General features: G+C 43.3%; 1 long non-coding RNA gene across 2 annotated transcripts in view; it reads left to right on the forward strand.

Moving 5' to 3' along the window:
- Nucleotides 1–16,709, forward strand: part of LOC103000689 (uncharacterized) — a 72,859-nt gene extending 56,150 nt beyond the window's left edge. The window contains exon 4 of one of the 2 annotated variants that reach the window (XR_009005813.1): nucleotides 16,633–16,709. This is a non-coding gene — a long non-coding RNA (uncharacterized LOC103000689). Of the gene's footprint in view, nucleotides 1–1,394; nucleotides 1,659–16,632 lie in introns of those variants that run through there. The other variant, XR_451627.2, reaches the window with a different exon arrangement.
- Nucleotides 16,710–17,560: the final 851 nt, after the last annotated feature.

Below are 17,560 nucleotides of genomic sequence, written 5' to 3' on the forward strand. Positions count from 1 at the left end.
AACCTATGTTCTTAGTTCCGTTCTTTCTCATCTCTTAAAATATTTCTAGTCTTTTCTGTGTAAACCATGTCAGCACACGCTTGTTTTTATGATGCAGACTGCCTCAATTTTTTTTTTAACTGCCTCAATTTTTTAAAGTAGGTGAGTATAAGTTAGGAAAAAAAGAAGGAAAAGGAAAGGAAGGAAAGAAGGAGGGGAAGGATGGGTGGATGGAGGAAGGAAGGAAGGAAGGGAGGGAGGAAGGAAGGAAGGAAGGAAGGAAGGGAGGGAGGGAGGGAAATCCAAGTTCAGACTCCCTTCAGTAATGCAACTCTAAGAGCACTGCCCCCTATAGGAGCTAGAGTATGCAGTTAGCCTAGCATGGTTTAGTTTTATTCTGGTGTATACATACTTTTTATAGTACCAAACATATTCACTGAATAGGCTAATTCATATTCATTGAAAAAGTTTGGGAAAATGCAGAAAGGTAAAGTAGTAACAATCGTAACAGCTATAATTTATAGCTTACTATGAGCCAGACTCTTTGCCAGGGATTTTATGTCTATAATCTAATTTCCCAACACACCCAAAAGGTAGTTATAATGCCTGTTTTCAAGATGAGAAGCAAAGGCTTGGTAACATTCATTATCTTACCAAAGGTTGCATGTCTGGCTTTGAACCCCAGACTGCTGACACCCAATGCTTTGCTCTCTCTCTCTCTTACCAGGATCCCTCTTTTCTCTGCAATGGGAGGTCTGAGCAGTGAAAATATGTATTTTTTTCATTTCAATACACTTCTGCCCCATCTTTGCAGCAATCCATCAAAAATGGTGAATGACTGTGACCCTAAGAGGCAGAAATGGGATCCCTGACGCTATAGATTCAGAAACAGCCAGGACTGCATGCTCACCCCTTCCCCAGTCTTTCTCCCCAGAGCATGGGCTTGGTCTACCATCAGGAAGAGGTGAGAGGTAGCCCTGTTTACTAATTCTTCTCTGTTTAGTCTTGCTGGTGGTCAGGGAGACCACTGGACTTCAGCTTCAGGCGGACCACTCTGTGCACTGATTAGCTGCCCCACCTCATCTAAGTTACACAGCCCCCCTGAGTCTTGGTCCCTTTTGTGTTAAACTGGGAATGTGAACTAAGAGAAGAAAACTACAGACCCTAGCAACTGTAGGCACTTGGAGAATTCTAAATTATATTCATCTAGTCACGTTTGCAACGAATCACTACAGAGTTACTGTGACCTCAGTCCAGTGCTAAGCAAAACCCATAAGGAAAATAAATTCTAAAGATAACCCACTCTGAAGAAATGAGTGGGTCCTCAGATATTGCTGGAATATACAAATTTGAGGATAATGATATTTTTCTGGAGACTGTTTTTTATTCCCTTAAATCAATTCTCTCTTCTTTAGTACTAGTAAGAGTACTAAAGACGTGGCCAGCTCAACTATGGTGGAAGTGATATATGCCATTTCCAAGCTGGTGCCTTGGAGGGATGGATGTCTCCTCTACCTACCTGCTCTTCTTCTGCACTGGCTTGGCTGGAACCTGACAGTGGCCCAGATTTGCCTGGACAGTTGAGGACTCTGCTGTAGGAGGTGAAGGGACCACAAGATGGAAGGAACCTGGATCCCTGAATGACTTTGTGGAGCAAGAGTACCATTGAATAGAATGCTTTCCTCAGACTGTTAACATGAGAGAGAAGTAAACTTCTTTGTGCTTTAAACCATATTATTACTGTCCTTCTTATTACTTCAGCAGAGCTTTTTACTGCAACTAGTACAAAAAGGGAAACGGTAAGCAGGCATCATTAAAACTAAAAATGAAAATAATAAGAATTATATTTATTGACTCGTGGTACTCATTCCAGAACTGCAGCACTGATTTCCTTCCTTCGGTTGCAGATGCTTTAATCAGAGGTTCTGACTAGAGGGTTAGATAAGATCTTCAACCTCTCAAGGCTTTGGTTTCCTCATTCATAAAATGAGGTTACTATAATTATACCAACATGACAAGGTTATTATTGTGAGCAATGCCTGAAATTATGTTTATAAATCCTCTGGTACATAGAAGGTGCCTACCCTAGCCCATTACTTTGGAGTTTTGAAGAAAAAAAACAAACAAACAATAAATCAAGTTACCTGAGTCACAGTGAGAAGATGATTGTCAATGCCCAGACTCGCCAGCCTTCAGGAATCTTCTGTGGTAATGTCAAGTATCTCTTCTTTCAAATCAGTTCTCTTACAACTGTCACAAAGCAAAGTTCCCCAGAGAGGACACACATCAAAACAGAAAGAAGGTGTGTTCAGGCACATGTCATTGCTTATAAGTGAGACAAAATCCAAGTAGGTTGCCAAACAACTTGAAGATGTCAAGAATAAGGGGAAATAATGACAATTCCTGTTTGAGGAGGTGATACTCCATTGTTAAAAGCAAAGCAGAATCATGTGAATGGGAAGAAGGGCACAGGCAAACTGGCTTTGACATTTTAAAAAAGCAGATATAGGTTTTACAAAAGCTCTAATAAAAACATGACCCTGTCCTGAGCTCTTGGTCAGAAGAGACACAACAAAATTTTCAGGGGTGGGGAGGAACAAGAAAACAATTTTCTCAGCTATGGACCAAAGAGTTTGGAAGGAAATCAGCCCTTTCCTTCCATAAAGATAAGTTTCTGGAATCACAATGTGGTAGGAGCATTCCCAGCCTAGGAACCTGATTCCCAATGCGAAAGAAGTGTTAGAGGGAGCAGTATCCCCAGAGAGCCTATGAGGACCCTAACAAATACTTGCACCTTCAGAAAAATACACAAAAAGTGTACCCCCAAAATGCAGACCTCGACGACATTCCTTTTTTTTGTTCTAATGAACCTATGCTATTCGTAAACTTAGCTTGCTAAAAGCTTTTCAGTGATTTCCTATTCTTACATTTCAATAAAATCTTCAAAAACGTTTCTGGCTTTCTTGTAGATAACACTCACACGAAGAAGGCCTTCCCTTTAATCCCCACCACCAGCCCTGCTCCCCTGTGATATTGTCTGATGCGTTTCTTAATTTACGCCTTGAATTTTCTGCCTCTGCCTCTCAGGTCCCACCATGGCTCCAGATACAGAGAGGGACTTGAATGCTTGACAGGGCAGTTGGTTTAGAAACACTTTGGAGACGTCAAAATCCATGGGAAAGAATGGCATTTATTTCGGTCTGAGGAAATAACTTCCCGTGCCAAAACCAAAGTGAAACCATACCTTTATTTACTAAATTGTCATGATTGAGCTGCTATTTGAAAACTGCCTAATATCCTTTTTTGACAATTACTCCCAACAGGAGTGACTCATGAATCAGAGCTATTGAAACTTAAATCCTTGAGCTCACGGGAAAAGTGGACCTGAATTTTGAGTTAGGTGATAGTGGTCGAGAAGCTGTTATTCAACAACTTACTATACAAGCGTAAATTAGAAACATCCAAGTCTGTAAATTTAGCCTCAAAAACATGTAAAAATGGGCTGTCCAAAAAAATTAGGATTTCTACTCCTTGCTTTCTCACTGTGCAAGTCACATTTTTTTTTAAATCTTATGTTTATGTTTGGAATTGTACATCTTTAAGGCCAATCTATCTTATATTGTATTTCCTTAGTTTCCAGACTCATATGGAATTTTAAAATACTAAAATATAAAAAACATGCATCTGAAATTGAGGAAATAGGACCAATTATCCACGAGACTCACAGAGCAGGTCATGTGGTTATGCCTCTAGGCCTTTGTGAGCACTGTTTCTCTGCTCGCGGTTTCTTCTTTTCTTTGTCCACTTGGCAAACTCCTATTCACCTCTCAAGAGACAACTCAACTATCACTTCCACTGAGAAGCCTTCCTTAACATTCCCACTTCAGTGTCCCTTTCCTACGCTTTCTTTGTACCTTGTGTGGCCTCCAGTATGGCCATTGGTTTATAGATAACTTCTCTGCCCTACACTCACAGCCCCATGAACTGGGGGAACAGGACTGCTTACCTCTGTAATTCCAGTATCTAGCACAGAGATGGAACACAGTATTCGTCCACAAGCATGGCACTCAAGCTATGCTCATTGATCTAAAATACTAACAGTGGACTTTCATATAAATGACCTCAGTGTATCTTCATAAAGCTGTGAGGTAGGGATCACATTATCTTTGCTTTTACCCGAGGACACTAACACTCAGAGTTGAGTGATTCACCCAAGATCAGAGCCAGAGATCAAATCCAGGTCTTCTGACTTCAAACACTAAGACTTTTCCATTTAACTGTGCCGTCTCGGAGGACATCCTACAGCCTCTGTCCCTCAGCCTGGCTCATTGCACACAGTGAGTAAGATGTGACACCACAGGGCATTTATTTCCAAGGAAGACTTCAACCTGAAAGGGCTGTAGAGGAATAACCTGAGGCCTCTCTTCCCCCCTAGATAGAAAGAACAGTCCCTCAATGGAGACTTTATCAATTAGGGGGAATTGGCAGAGTTTTGAGGTAGAGTAAATTGGTGGAGGTTTAAATCAACCTAAGTAAGTCTTGGGCTGCAAGGAACGCAGCTGATCAGGAATTGGATCACTCTGTGTGCATGTTTGTCCATCCATAGCAGGTCGATGTGTGCATCTCCCATGCTGAAGAAAGTATGTATGGATGAACTGTGCTTCTGTGTGTGCATAGAATGTCAGTGCATTTGTGTCTGTACTTATGTATATGAGTTAGATTCTGTGTATGTGAAGTTGTCTATGTGTCTATTTGTGTGTGTACAAATATATTTCAGGATTATCTGTGCTGGAATATAGGAGTTAAAGTTTGTCTACGTGTATTAGTCAGGATAGGTAATCTCTTGCTGCTGCAATGGACAAACCTCATAATCTCAGGGCCTTAACTTTACATATGTGAAGTTCATTCAGGCCAGGAGATTCTATGGTACAGTTCTTTTGTAAGGGATCCGTATTCCCCTACCTCAATATACAACTTACAGTGTTGTTGTAGCAACAGAAAAGAAAACAGGAGTGCCAGGTGGGGGCATTTTTAAGAGTCAGGCCTGGAAGTAGCTAATATTTCTAAATATCCCCTTGACCCCAAAATGCAGTCCATGACGCTGATTTAACTTCAGTGGAGACTGAGGAATGCAGTCCTTTGTGTGCCAACACATAGAAAAATGAGACAGGATTTTGGAGAACACCTCCTATTGTCTCTGCCACACCATCTCTTTCTTTTTGCATCACCCCCATCCCCACCCAAAAAAAAAAAAAAAGAAAGAAAGAAAGCCAGCCGGAAAAGCACAGTCTTCCACAGAATTTAGCAGCGTCCTCCCCAACCTGCTGGCAAAGTAAAGAGGTCCTGATCCCACCGACTCCCCTTATTCCCAGGTGGCCATTTACAGGCGTGAGACCCCAGCCTAACCACACTGTTGAAAGCCTGATGGAGTGATCTCAAAGCAGACCCCAGCTGAAGGAGAACTGCTCGGTAGCTAATGAGCCTTCCTGAAAGAACAGAAGCAGGAGCAGGGAAGATTCCCTCCCTGGTTAACGAGAGGAGAGGGGCTACAAGCTCAATGGGAATTTGATGAGGATTTTTCCCTTGGGGGATGAGGGGTTGCATTAATTCATCCTTTATGCTCTCAACTCCCTTGGCTTCTTAATCTGCTTATCCCAGTAAAACCAGGCCAGAACAAAACATCCCCCAGGCTGCCCTAGAGCAGGAAAAAGTTCACAAAAGCCCCTTTCCTGACCTGCCACTTAAAGTTAGATGGTCTCCCCTCTGTGACTGCAAAGTGCCTACAATGCCTCTACTGTAACATTATACTGAATTTTTTTGTTTCCACGTCTGACTCCCCTACGAGATGAGGTCTTGCTTCTCATGGGAAAAGCGTGGGACCTGGAGTGTGGAGTATGGACCCCCGGGTTGATGCCTTCCACAAGGAACTAGCTGTGCAGACTTCTCTGGTTTTCGGTCTCACATCCCTAAAGCAGACAATTGCCACTTTATAGTTGCTATAAATATAAAACAGTGTGGTTCTCAGCCTAACTGCAAAGTAGGCCCCACCCTTAAGATTCTAATTTAATTGGCCTGGGTATGGCCTGAGTGTCAAGATTTTTAACAGCTCTCCAGGTGATCCTTTGTGTTCAGCGAGGGTTAAAAATCACCCATGTAAAGGAAAGAAACTAAACCCCATCCCTCCTGGGTTCTTCATCTCTCCAGGGTCCCATCAATGCTTTTCCCATAGAGAGAAGGGTAGGAGCCCTGGCTAAACATTTGACCTGACCCTTACAAAAACCAAAAATCAGAAAGCAAAGTTGGAACTTCAAAGTTCCTATTATTCCTCATGTCACTGGGTGGAGATTTGAACACAGTGGAGGTTTGATTAAGCAAAACCACAGTGGTTTCCTACTTCTGAACAACAAAGCGCCATAATGGTTTGGAAGGTGATGACTGCAAAAAAGGAAAATAAAATGACCCTGGACAATAATGGAAGATGAACTGGGGGGCTGTCCTAGGATTGTTCCAAATGATGGAATTCAGCAGATCCAGAAAACCCAGCCAAGAGAGGCAAGCAGGGAATAGTCATCAAACCAAGACGGGATGAAAGGGGGTGGCAGGAGGTTGGAACCTAAGAGGACCCAGCAAAAAGAAATTTCCTGTGTATCAGGAATGACCAGTGAATGTTTAGAATCAGTGACTGAGGTTGGACATTTGACTTAGAGTTGATCCCCATGCAGTGTGTAATTGCCATTCGCATTATTCTCTTCCAAATTGTCATTTAAAGTCCTATATTCAGCCAACTTGGATTGTTGGTGTCTTGGAGGAATTAAAGGTTACAGATGTTCATGCCTTGGGTGAGGAGGTAAAGGGACACGTACAATTCCCTCATTCTGAAACCAGAGGGGTGGTACCAGCAGAGCATCAAGGAAAGAAGGTGGTTCTGGGGTTCTAGGAGGTGACCACCCACAATGTCAGTGGAGGTCCAGGGTGGAGGTGAAGGTGAGGTGAGGAGAAAGTGGCAGCAGAGAAGCGGGCTACATCAGTAACTGGACAAAGAAAGGAAGGAGGCCATTCGTTCATTCTCTCCACGAATATTTTTGAGCATTTACTGTAGGTTAGATAGCCACTCTGCTAAGTACTCAGGATACATCAGTAAGCAGAATAAAGTTTCTAACTCTTATGGACCTTACATTTCAGAGGCGGCAGACAGAGAATAAATAATACTTGAAGTAAGTAAATTATATGGTAGGTGAGAAGGGGATAGTGCTATGGAAAAACAGTCAAAATAGACTAAAGGAAGAGGGATCAACCATGTCATGATCGGCAAAAGGGGCAGGCAGTTTGCAATGTTAAATAGGGTCATCAGGCTAGGCTTTGTAGAGACAGTGAGATGTGAGAAAAGGAGTGGAAGGAGGTGAGGGAGCCCAGCTGGAGGCTGGGGAACAAGCCAGAGAGGAGAGCACACAGAGGTCCTCAGGTGGCATGGGCTGGGCATGTTTGGAGAACACAAGGAGGTGTGTGTGCCCAGAGCACAGTGGGCGAGGAGAGCGCCCACCCCCATTTTCACCCAAATGGATATGAGAATCGTAGCTCTTAGCAATGAGATGAAGCTAGGTTTTTCTGTAACATGGGGGAAAAGCTATTTCAGCTGAGATACGCATTATTTGAGAATTAAGTGAAACAATATACGTAGAGTACTCAGCACATAGCTGCTTCTCAGCGTATGTCAATTTTCTTCTCCTCTTCATATATTTCATGTTGTTAAAAATTTGAGGTTGGGGTTCAGTGCCCAAATATATATAACCCACACTGCTGCTTCTTTTTAAGTGTTCTGACGATGGATAATAGTCAGGAAAAAAGATGACAGGAACAGAAACAAGAACAAACAATAGCTTTGGACCCACAGTTGGATTGGAGACTAGGGCTGAGTGGAGTCTTCCACTCATAGTCCAAATCTCGACCTTGGGAACTACCTGCAGGGCCCAGAAGCTGCTTCCCCAGAGCAGGCTCCAAGCTCACTTCCCCACGGAGGCAGCTGCAGGAGGTCCTCACACCCAAGTCACCAACTGACAAAGAGGGAAAAGAGAGTGAGAAACAAGTTTATAACATCTGTCAATGCAACATCCAAGTCTACCAGTAACTGTGGTCCAGTTTATATCCTAGTCTCTGAACATTCATATTTCTTACTCCCCCTTCAATGCAAGGGGAGTGCTGGGGAGTGGAGAGAGTGGCTGGGCAAGTTACACGTGCCAAAAGCAAGAATGCGGTGGGCGAGGTCAAGAATTACCTGCCACTGTTCATCTCCTATGGCTTAACTAACACGTAGTCCGGAAACCTAAGGGACAGGCATTTCAGTCCTAAATATTTTAGATCCCAGTTCCAAAAATGGGCTCTGAAAAAAGGAGTGGAACAGGTTTTAAAGAGTGGGAGTGAATGAATGTTTCCTTCTCTCCCTCCTCCATTCTTTCCTTCCATTCTTTCTCTCATTTTCTTTTTGTTTTTTTGGCTTGTTTATTTTAAGTTTGAGATGTATCTGGTACTGTAGGTGGAGACAGTGTTTAGGTAGCTGTACGTATAAGACTGAAATTCAGAGCAGAGCTCCTGGCTGGAGATATATATTTGTATATTTGGAAGATATACCAAAAAAACAGAGAAGGATACAACAAACATGAATTACAGAGTTAACAAATGCTAACCATTCTCACACGTGAAAATGCAGAAAAATTCAAGGTCCCATTCATTGATTTGACTCAGTCGTTGTTTGAGAGTCCTCCGGCTTTATCCATGTTTGTAGGTAAAGTCATGATCACCACAACCTCACTCACTCTCTTTCTTCCTCTTTGTGCTTCCCACTGCCCCTCACCAAGGAACAATATTAGGAATAAATTACAAATAATGTTTTTGTATCAAGAAACACATTTCTGGAGAAAGACTTAAGAGTGCCAAGAAATGGAGTGGTAATTTCTGCCATATGCCTACTGGTCTAAAAAACACTTACTTGCTTTGTAAGAACAAGGAAATTGGGACAAAATTCTTGTTTTGAAAAAGGGCAGTCATTTACCCAGTTTGGGAGGCAGGAGATGTTTCAGGAGGAAGAAGATAAGCAGGGCTATGACTTGGCAGATAGCGTGTGAAACATACATGAATGGTAGCGTGAATCTTTCATGGCAGCCCCGGCTGGAGTGGGAAGTTAGGTGCCGAAGGCTAAAGCCAATGCATGTATCTTAAAAGAGAGCTGAGAGGAACGTGGACAAAGAAGGAAACAGGAGGAGGGGACTAGTCAATTGGCCTCTGACCTCGAGAGATTCCAAAGAACAGAGCATCCAGTCGTTCAAGTCAGAATCTTAATTGCGCTCTCTCCACAAACATCACGGAAGGCTGAGTTGGAAGAATGTTTCCTCCCAGGTTGAGGCAGTTCTGCAGGTGTAGTAGAAAGGGCACACACCTCGGAGCGAGAGGCTCTACGTCTGACTCATGGCCTGGCCTCACTACCCTTGTGAACCTGGTGAAGAATTTTAACCCCTGAGCCTCATTCAGTTTATCAAAGCATACAGATCTTCATTTAAGGAGCAACACACACTGTTTCTAGCCCAAATTCTAGCCAGAAAATGTGACATTAAACTTTCTACCTTCTAATTCTTTTCAAAATCCTATTAACAAGAAATATTTATGGATAATTACCCAGGATAATTATATCCTGGGTGTATATATATATATATATATATATATATATTTATTTATTTATTTATTTATTTATGAATAATTATGTAGTTCATTCATCCCTGTGGATTGACGGTTGGAAAGTTTTTCATAAAGGGCCAAACAGTAAATATTTTAGGTTTTGCAGACCATTTGGTTTTGCACATCTCTGCTGCAGATAGGCAACTCTGCTGTTGGAACTAGAAAGCAGCCATAAGTGATAAGTGAACAAATGTGTATGGCCATAGTTGGTCCTTTCCTGCCTTAGAAATAACATTTTATTGCCCAGGAGAATAGAGTTTTACAATTCTGCTTCTAGTAATGGTGAACTAGCTCACATTGGACCAATCCTCCCATAGATAATAAGTATATCCTCTGGAGGATAGCTAGCTAGCTAGCTAGCTAGATCTTGATGATATAGACATAAACATAGACATAGACACAAGCAAAACATACATAAATCAACTACCTGCAGGTACAGGAGAACGACCAAAAGCAGGCAGAAACTAGACAGGAGGTTACACGTGGAAAAAGAGAATGACCCTGGATGAGCTTTGCGTTTTTATGCCTTTTTACCTCCGAGCAGACCCAGTCGGTTCCTCATCTGATGCCTGAACATTCAGCTTCCTCCCTGCTCCTCTCTCAGGATCTAAATCCCTCAAGTATGCCAGTGGGAGGCACCTGGTCCAGTTATTGCATTGCTGCCTGAGGCATACTGGTCCAGAGGAAATTCTGAGGTCTTGCTGCTTTCCAGGAATTCACCTTGGGTATGGGGCACAGGTCATCCCCGCTCTCAGGTTCCCCACCCCTACTGGAATCGGTGTCATTCTTGGGACTGGAGTACAGGCTAAGTCGCTGTAGCAACAGCAACAACAAAAATCCAAAGCCACCTTGGGTACACAATGGGAGTTTTTTCTCTCTCGCCTAAAGACTAGGAAGGTCATGGCCCAGGGCTGGTAGTGTAACTCGGCCATTTTCAACTCAGCTGGTCCAACCACAGCATTTTGCAGAGAAGGAAATCCAGGGTCAGAGAAGCAAAAGGACTTGTCCAAGGTGACACCACTCGCAGGTGACAGAGCCAGCTTGGGCCTCCTTCCTTCCAGGAATGCGCTCCTCCCGCCCTGCCGTGCTGACATTGTCTTTCCCTCATTTCAGATGTTCTAGCATATGTTCCAATTTAATGGTTAACCAGACATCTCTCTGCTGCAGAGCCCCTGGGGCCCCAGTTCCATGCAGCCACCTGGCAGAGAGGCCCAGGAAGGCTTGAGCCAGAGGGAGAGGGAGTGTCAGACTAATGGCTCCCAGAGGGACCTGGGTCAGACTAATGGCTCCTCCAGCCGGGGTCGATCTCTGCATCCTCCTGAATGCCTACCATAAACATAATGACCATGAATCCCAGGGGGGCAGCGGGCAGAGGGAGGACACAACCGGTGTGAGGGAGGTGGCCCGAAGACCTGAAGTGAAGCAAGCAGGTGGCCTTAGAACGTCTCTTACTCACTGAGCGTAAGACCATTTACATTAGTCTTTTCTTACGGCCCAAAATCCCAAGATAAAGTTTGAGGGAGAGGCTCTTCCACCCCTTTCCCAACACGTCTGCCCCCTTTTCCATGCTTCCTCCAAACCCCTTCCTAACAATCTCCACTCTCAACAAGAGTCCAAGATCTCCACTGCACAGTGAATTACAGTAGTGTGTATGTGTTCATGCATGTGTGTGTGCATGTATGTACACATGCATGAGTGTTCATGGATGTGTGTGTGCATTGCCTTGGGTGTGTGCATGCCTGTGTGTGTGTGTGTGTGTGTGTGTGGTTTAGCAAAGTCTACCCCTCCCCTGGGCATGCAGAGCTCGGGGAGAAGGGAGTCATTTTGCACAACATATCCAGATGCCTCCAGAGAGATTAAACAAGAACCCTATTCCTTCTTTCCAAAATTCAAAACTAAGGAAATCAGTTCAATAGATTCAATTAATCCAGACCCAGAACCATGGAAGGAGAAATCAGCCCCTGGAAAGAAAAAATTGCCCTGAAGGTCAAAAGAATTCTGGACCCACACACTGATGCTGGCTGTAAGTTAGCAGGAGGGATGAGGATGTGAGCTAGGGCCTAGAGCCAAACGTTTATCTTTTATTTGAGCTAGTTTGAATTGGCCTTCCGTGGCTCACATCAGGAAGAATTCTGACCAAATCATCTCTTTACAAAACACCAGCGAGTGAACAGTATTGTTGATTTTATTTCACAGGTGCAGAAACAAAAGTGCAGAAAAGTGATGACCTGTCCCTAAGACACACTGCGAGTCCTGCCCTCAAACATATACCACACTAACCTCATGCTCTGCACTTCAAAGACTCCTGTGCGCCTCTGGCTGGACTGTGCTTTTCCTCCCCAGCTCCCAATTCATGTATTCTTTCCAGAATCTGGTGGAGGACGCACCCCCTTTCTTCTCCCGCCACTGATACATCCATGTCACTCATGGCCAGAACCCACTGGGTGAAAAAAAGTAGCTGAAAATACCATGTTTGAAGGCGGTCCTTTCGGGGATTACTTCCACGGAATATTAATAGGTGTTACACAAAAGCAGTTTCTGGAGTCAACTGGTTTGGGAAATTCTGAGTTAAACAAAATTAAACAGTTCAGAGAGTGGATTTTGGCATCAGACTACTGAACCAGGTTTGAGTCCTAGCTTGGCTTTTTATTAGCTTTGTGACTCGGTGCAAACTATTTAAGCTTTTTGTGACTCGGTTTCTTTATCCACACAATAGAAATGATATTGCTACCTGCCCGTGTGAGTCAGGGTTCAGTGCAGGAAACAGAGAACATTGCAAGCATTCTGGGTGGAAAAGGATTCAACAGAGGAAATTAGGTGCTTACAAAAAAGCCCGGGAAAGACTGGAGGAGGAAATTCTAGGCTGGACCTCCAGGAGTGATGTCCAGAAAAAAAGAAAATAGAACTAACTGTGCCTCTGTCATGATCAGAAATGGGAGGAATCATAGGGCCATGCTTGAAATACCATGGTAGGTACCATTCAGGGTTCAGGAAGCCACCACTGCCATTGCTGGACTGGCCTGACCATCAAAAAGTCAGTCTAGTCACCGTCACCACCACAACTGCCTCTTTGTACCCAAAGGCAGCAGCTGGACACTGGTCCCCGTGACCACGCCCACTGGACACTAATAATAGCCAACCCACAGGAACTGGCTCCATCTTCACTTCCTCCTTCCCCATCTCAGCACAGAGCATCTTGCTAGTGGAACTTTTTTCTCAGCTGGAATCCCATGTGTAAGAGAGTGTGGACCATGCCATTTCAGAGTCCCAGCCTCTGCATTTCAGGAAGATACACAAGATGGAGGGGACAGCACTGACAGGTGCCAAATGACTATGTCCAGCTCTCCATGCCATGGGTCATTGTGAGATTAAATGAGGTAATATGTGCAATGCACTTCCAACAGTGCCTGGAACATAGAACCACAAATGGCTGTTACTGTGTTGCTATTGTAATCTGCTGCAGGACTTCTCAGAGCCTTTACTACGCTGGCGTCTAAGTTTTTCCTCCCTGATAGTAAGAACTGTAAGAAGACTATGTCTTCTATTTTGTTTTCCCAGCCAAGAGAAAAATTTTAGATTCAATTATAGCACTTATATATACCCTATGCCTTTCACCTTTGTATTATTTTTACCTCTCTTTGAAACTTTTTACCTTTATTTTTATTTGGTCCCTTTTAATTCTTCTTTATGCCTTAGCTTATAGTAAATATGTCCTGGAAAGGTGCTTAAAATTCTTTATGGTATGCAGCCTGGTATAAATAAACACATTTACTAAGTGAGTTGATAAATCACTCGGGCTTCAAGGGCGTGACTTTTAATGATGGAAATCGAGTATGAAGGTGATATTTTGGGTGGGGTTCCTTCCCTAAGTCGCTCAAAAAATACCACATGGTTTCCCACGGGCTTGGCCTCAGATCAGCTCTGGATCGGCCACTAAATGTGGGAGGAGGAGCCACTGTGAAAATAAGACAGTTTCCTAATGTTGCCCCCAGCATCTCTTACAGAGCCCTGTCTTTAGTTTTGTGGGCCCCTCTTTTCCTTGTCAGGCAGAGAAAGTCTTTATTTGTGCTTTGACTTTGGTGAAAAACCTTAGGGTCTTTTCCTGAGCTAGCAAAATGGAAGAGTTCTTGCTTTTAGATGATCAAAACTTGTCCAGCGAGACCAAAACCCCTGCCCGGCTGATGCTCCAGACAGCTGTGGGTTTTGATGTGCTCTCGGCTGCCTTCCTCGGTCCCAACCCTCACAGCAGGCGAGAACATTCTGAAAACCCTTCAAAGCATCAACACTCCCTGGGTTTTCCTCAAGGTGACATTTCTGCAGACTGAGCCGGAAGAGGAGACAGGGGAGTCCATGCCTGAGCGTCCAACGCAGAGTCTCATTTCAAACCCCTCTCTCATCAGATTCCTCCACGCACTCACTCATTCTTTCAGCTCTGGGGCTCCATCTTAGTTTAAAACTTTGCAGCCTGCATACACCCCACCTCTATTTTCTGTACTGTAATTTTTTTTCCTCTTTATAAATAATGATAATAAATACATAATATTGTAAAATTTTACTCTGGATCTTGTATTATAGGTAAAGTACTAGGTCCCAGAGTAAGAGTAATCTGTTTATATGTGAGGATCTATTGAGGGAGGCAACAGGCCACAGGTACTTTTTTGCACGATGCTAAGTAGTTTTCAGGGAGAATTGCTCCACACGTACTAACTACTTTAGATTTCTTGCCCAATGCTGGCAAGAATGCAGCCAGGCGTAATCATGCTCATGCTCCAGATGAGGAAACTGAGGCTGCATGACGGTTAAAGAACTTTCCCAAGGTCAACAAGCTGATTAAAGGTCAGGTCGATCCGGCTTTATTGTGATCTCAGGCATTTCCACCTAAGTGGCGTGGTATCATTTGCTGCAGGCATTTTTATCTGGACCCTGTAGAGGAGAAAAGCCTTCCTCAAAAAGTTTGCAACTGAGTTGAAATCCAGAAGAGTAAAACACAAAATAAGATACTAAACAGATCATAGCAGAAAAAAACCCAGATGGCAAATGGGCTTGAGAGGATGCATCACATGGGGAGAGGGGCCCATGTAAAGGCCCCCAGAGGAAGCCAGAAAGAACTTTCCAACCAATCAGATACTCAGGTCTCCTTCTGCCATGCCCACCCTCATGTAAAGGACAGCAGGCAATTATGGCAAAAAAGTAAGTAGAAGTCAGACTTTGGGGCTCTCAAATGAGGCCCTGAGAAGGTAGGATTTTGGACAGAGTGGATTCACAGAAGGTCTTTGAGTGAGAGGGGCCGAAATTGATGAAATAAAAGCCAGAAGATACGTCATGATTATGATTATGTCATGATTATGCTGATGCAGGTTTAAGACCAGAATTAGGGAGGAAGCCCATTTAATGAAATGTTCCAATTAGCTAAGTCAAAGAAGAAACTGACCAATTTTTTGCTTCTAACTGCAAAAAGTATGGTCTTTGACTGGAACTCATGAGAGGATATTGCCCTCCATGTATGGATTTATAACAAAGACGGGTCCCCTCATAGAACTTGCCTCCATCCCCCAAGATTAGGTTAAGTTCCCCTCCTCCAAAATCCTACAGCTCTTAAAAAGTGGAACTAATCTATCTTCCCCAAGAATTGTATGAGGAAAATATTATGTTATCTTGCATTGAAGATGAGCTTTGTGAGTTTCTTCCTTTTATCTTTCATTAGCAAAGGAGGATTTCCAAGATTTTCATAAATAGTTGCATACGTGTTCTCATAGATCATTTAGATGTGTTTCCTCCCCCAATCAGTCACTTCTCTTTCCTGAAGCTCGTCTTTCTTCCAACACAGCTTCACTTTAAAAAGGTGTTTCACTCCAGTATTCATTTCATTTCTATGATAAAAAGCACAAAATTTAGGGTCTGAATTTCCCTTGCACAGTGGAACCCCAGCCTAGTGGGACAGGGCATGGGAGGGGGAATGGAGGTGAGTCACCTCTCAAGCCATGAAAATGAATTGAAATCTGACTTCATTTGGGAGTTGTCTGTTAACGGGTTTAATTTTCCCAGAAAACCCTGATGCATTGTGCTATGGTTTGGTTTCTGTGATCGTCCCTGTGCACTCTTCTTCTTCTTACAGTTTACAAAGATGTATACTGGGAGCTAGATGAGGGTGGGACCTTGCCTGGGTCGCTCACTGCTGTATCCCATGCATAGGACAGTGCTCGGCGTTAGACAATGCCCAATAAATAGATGTTGAGTGAATGAATGCGAGAGGCTGAGTGGGGTCAGGAAGGAAATATTTTACTTAGCCATATCTAACCATGAGTCTTACTAATTCTCTTGCATTTGGGGTTGGGAAGGTAGTGTGGGGAAGTAGGGGCAGTACCAGGATTGCAGCATGAAGAGTGCATTCTCTGTGTGCACACACTCCTGTGTGCAGAAACATGCATGGATATTGGATTCATTTCACTGTTTAACAAGCTGCACTGAGACCATTTCATGGTATGGTTTAAATAAAGCCCACAGGCAGTGCCTGGTATGGAGTCAAGCCTAAGTGAATGTCAACAAACTAAGTTAAGGTAATTGGATGAGTTTGATTTTAGTTAAGGTAATTTGATGATTTTTTTTTTGTATTTTTATCTTCCTATGTTGTCAAATTCCTACATGTTCCCTTATGAATTGTAACTGAAATAGATTGTTCCCACTGACAACTGCAGTCAAGATTTTGGTGCCCAGAGAAGGTAGACTAGGCCCCTTCCTGATTGTTATGGAGTGAATGTTTGTGTCCTCCCAAAATTCATATGTTAAACCCTCAGTGTGATAATATGTGGAAGTGGGGTCTTTGGGAGGGAATTGTGTTTAGATGGATCATGAGGGTGGGGCCCTCACGTTGGGATTAGTGTCCTTACAAGAAGAGGAAGAGTCTAGTCCTCTCTCTCTCTCTACCAGGTGAGGAGGAAGGTGGCCATTGCAAGCCAAGAGGGCTCTCATCAAACACTGAATCTGCCAGCACCTGGACCTTGGACTTCCAGCCTCCAGATCTGGAAGAAACAAATTGTCTATTGTTTAAGCCACTTGATCTGTGGTATTTTGTTATAGCAGCCTGAGCTGGCCAAGGCACTAACCATGGACTTAATAAAGGTATGAAATGCACTCAGCTTCATTGGTCATCAGGAGATTCAAATTAGAATTACAATGTGATACCACTACTACCCACAAGAATGTCTAAAACTGAAAACAACAGAAAATAGCAAAAGTTGGGAAGGTAGTCAAGCAATAGGAATGGTTATGCCCTGCTGGTGGGAATACATTAGTCCGGCCACTTTGGACATCAGTCTGGCAGCATCTACTAAAGGTGAATATATGCACACCCCCTGAGCCAGCAACTCCAGAAATGCGCACATATTTTTACCCAAAGAAATATTTAAACATTGATAGTAGCACCATTTGTAACAGCCATACACTGGAAACAACCCAAATGCTCACCAGTGTAGAATGGATAAATTGTGGCATATTCATGGAATAAAATACTACCAGCAGTGAGAATGAACAACCTACAACTACATAGAAGAAACACACAAACACAATGTTGAGCAAATGGGACTCTCTTATTCTGTGTTCCTAAAGCAGAAACACTAATTTAGGCTGTTAGAAATCAGGACAGTGGGGCACCAGAGGCTTCCCTGTGCTCGTATGTTCAGTTTCCTGATCTGGGTGCTAGTTACATAAGTATATTCAGGTTGCAAAACTTCATCCAGCTTGCACACTTATGATACATGCCTTTTTCTGTAGGTATAGTATACTTCAGTGAAACATTTTTTTAAAGGACATATTTCTGTCTGGAGCAAAATCATTCTGAAAACAATTGGCTCATTGA

This window comes from Balaenoptera acutorostrata, chromosome 17 (assembly GCF_949987535.1).
Source record: "Balaenoptera acutorostrata chromosome 17, mBalAcu1.1, whole genome shotgun sequence".
NCBI classification, from domain to species: domain Eukaryota; kingdom Metazoa; phylum Chordata; class Mammalia; order Artiodactyla; family Balaenopteridae; genus Balaenoptera; species Balaenoptera acutorostrata.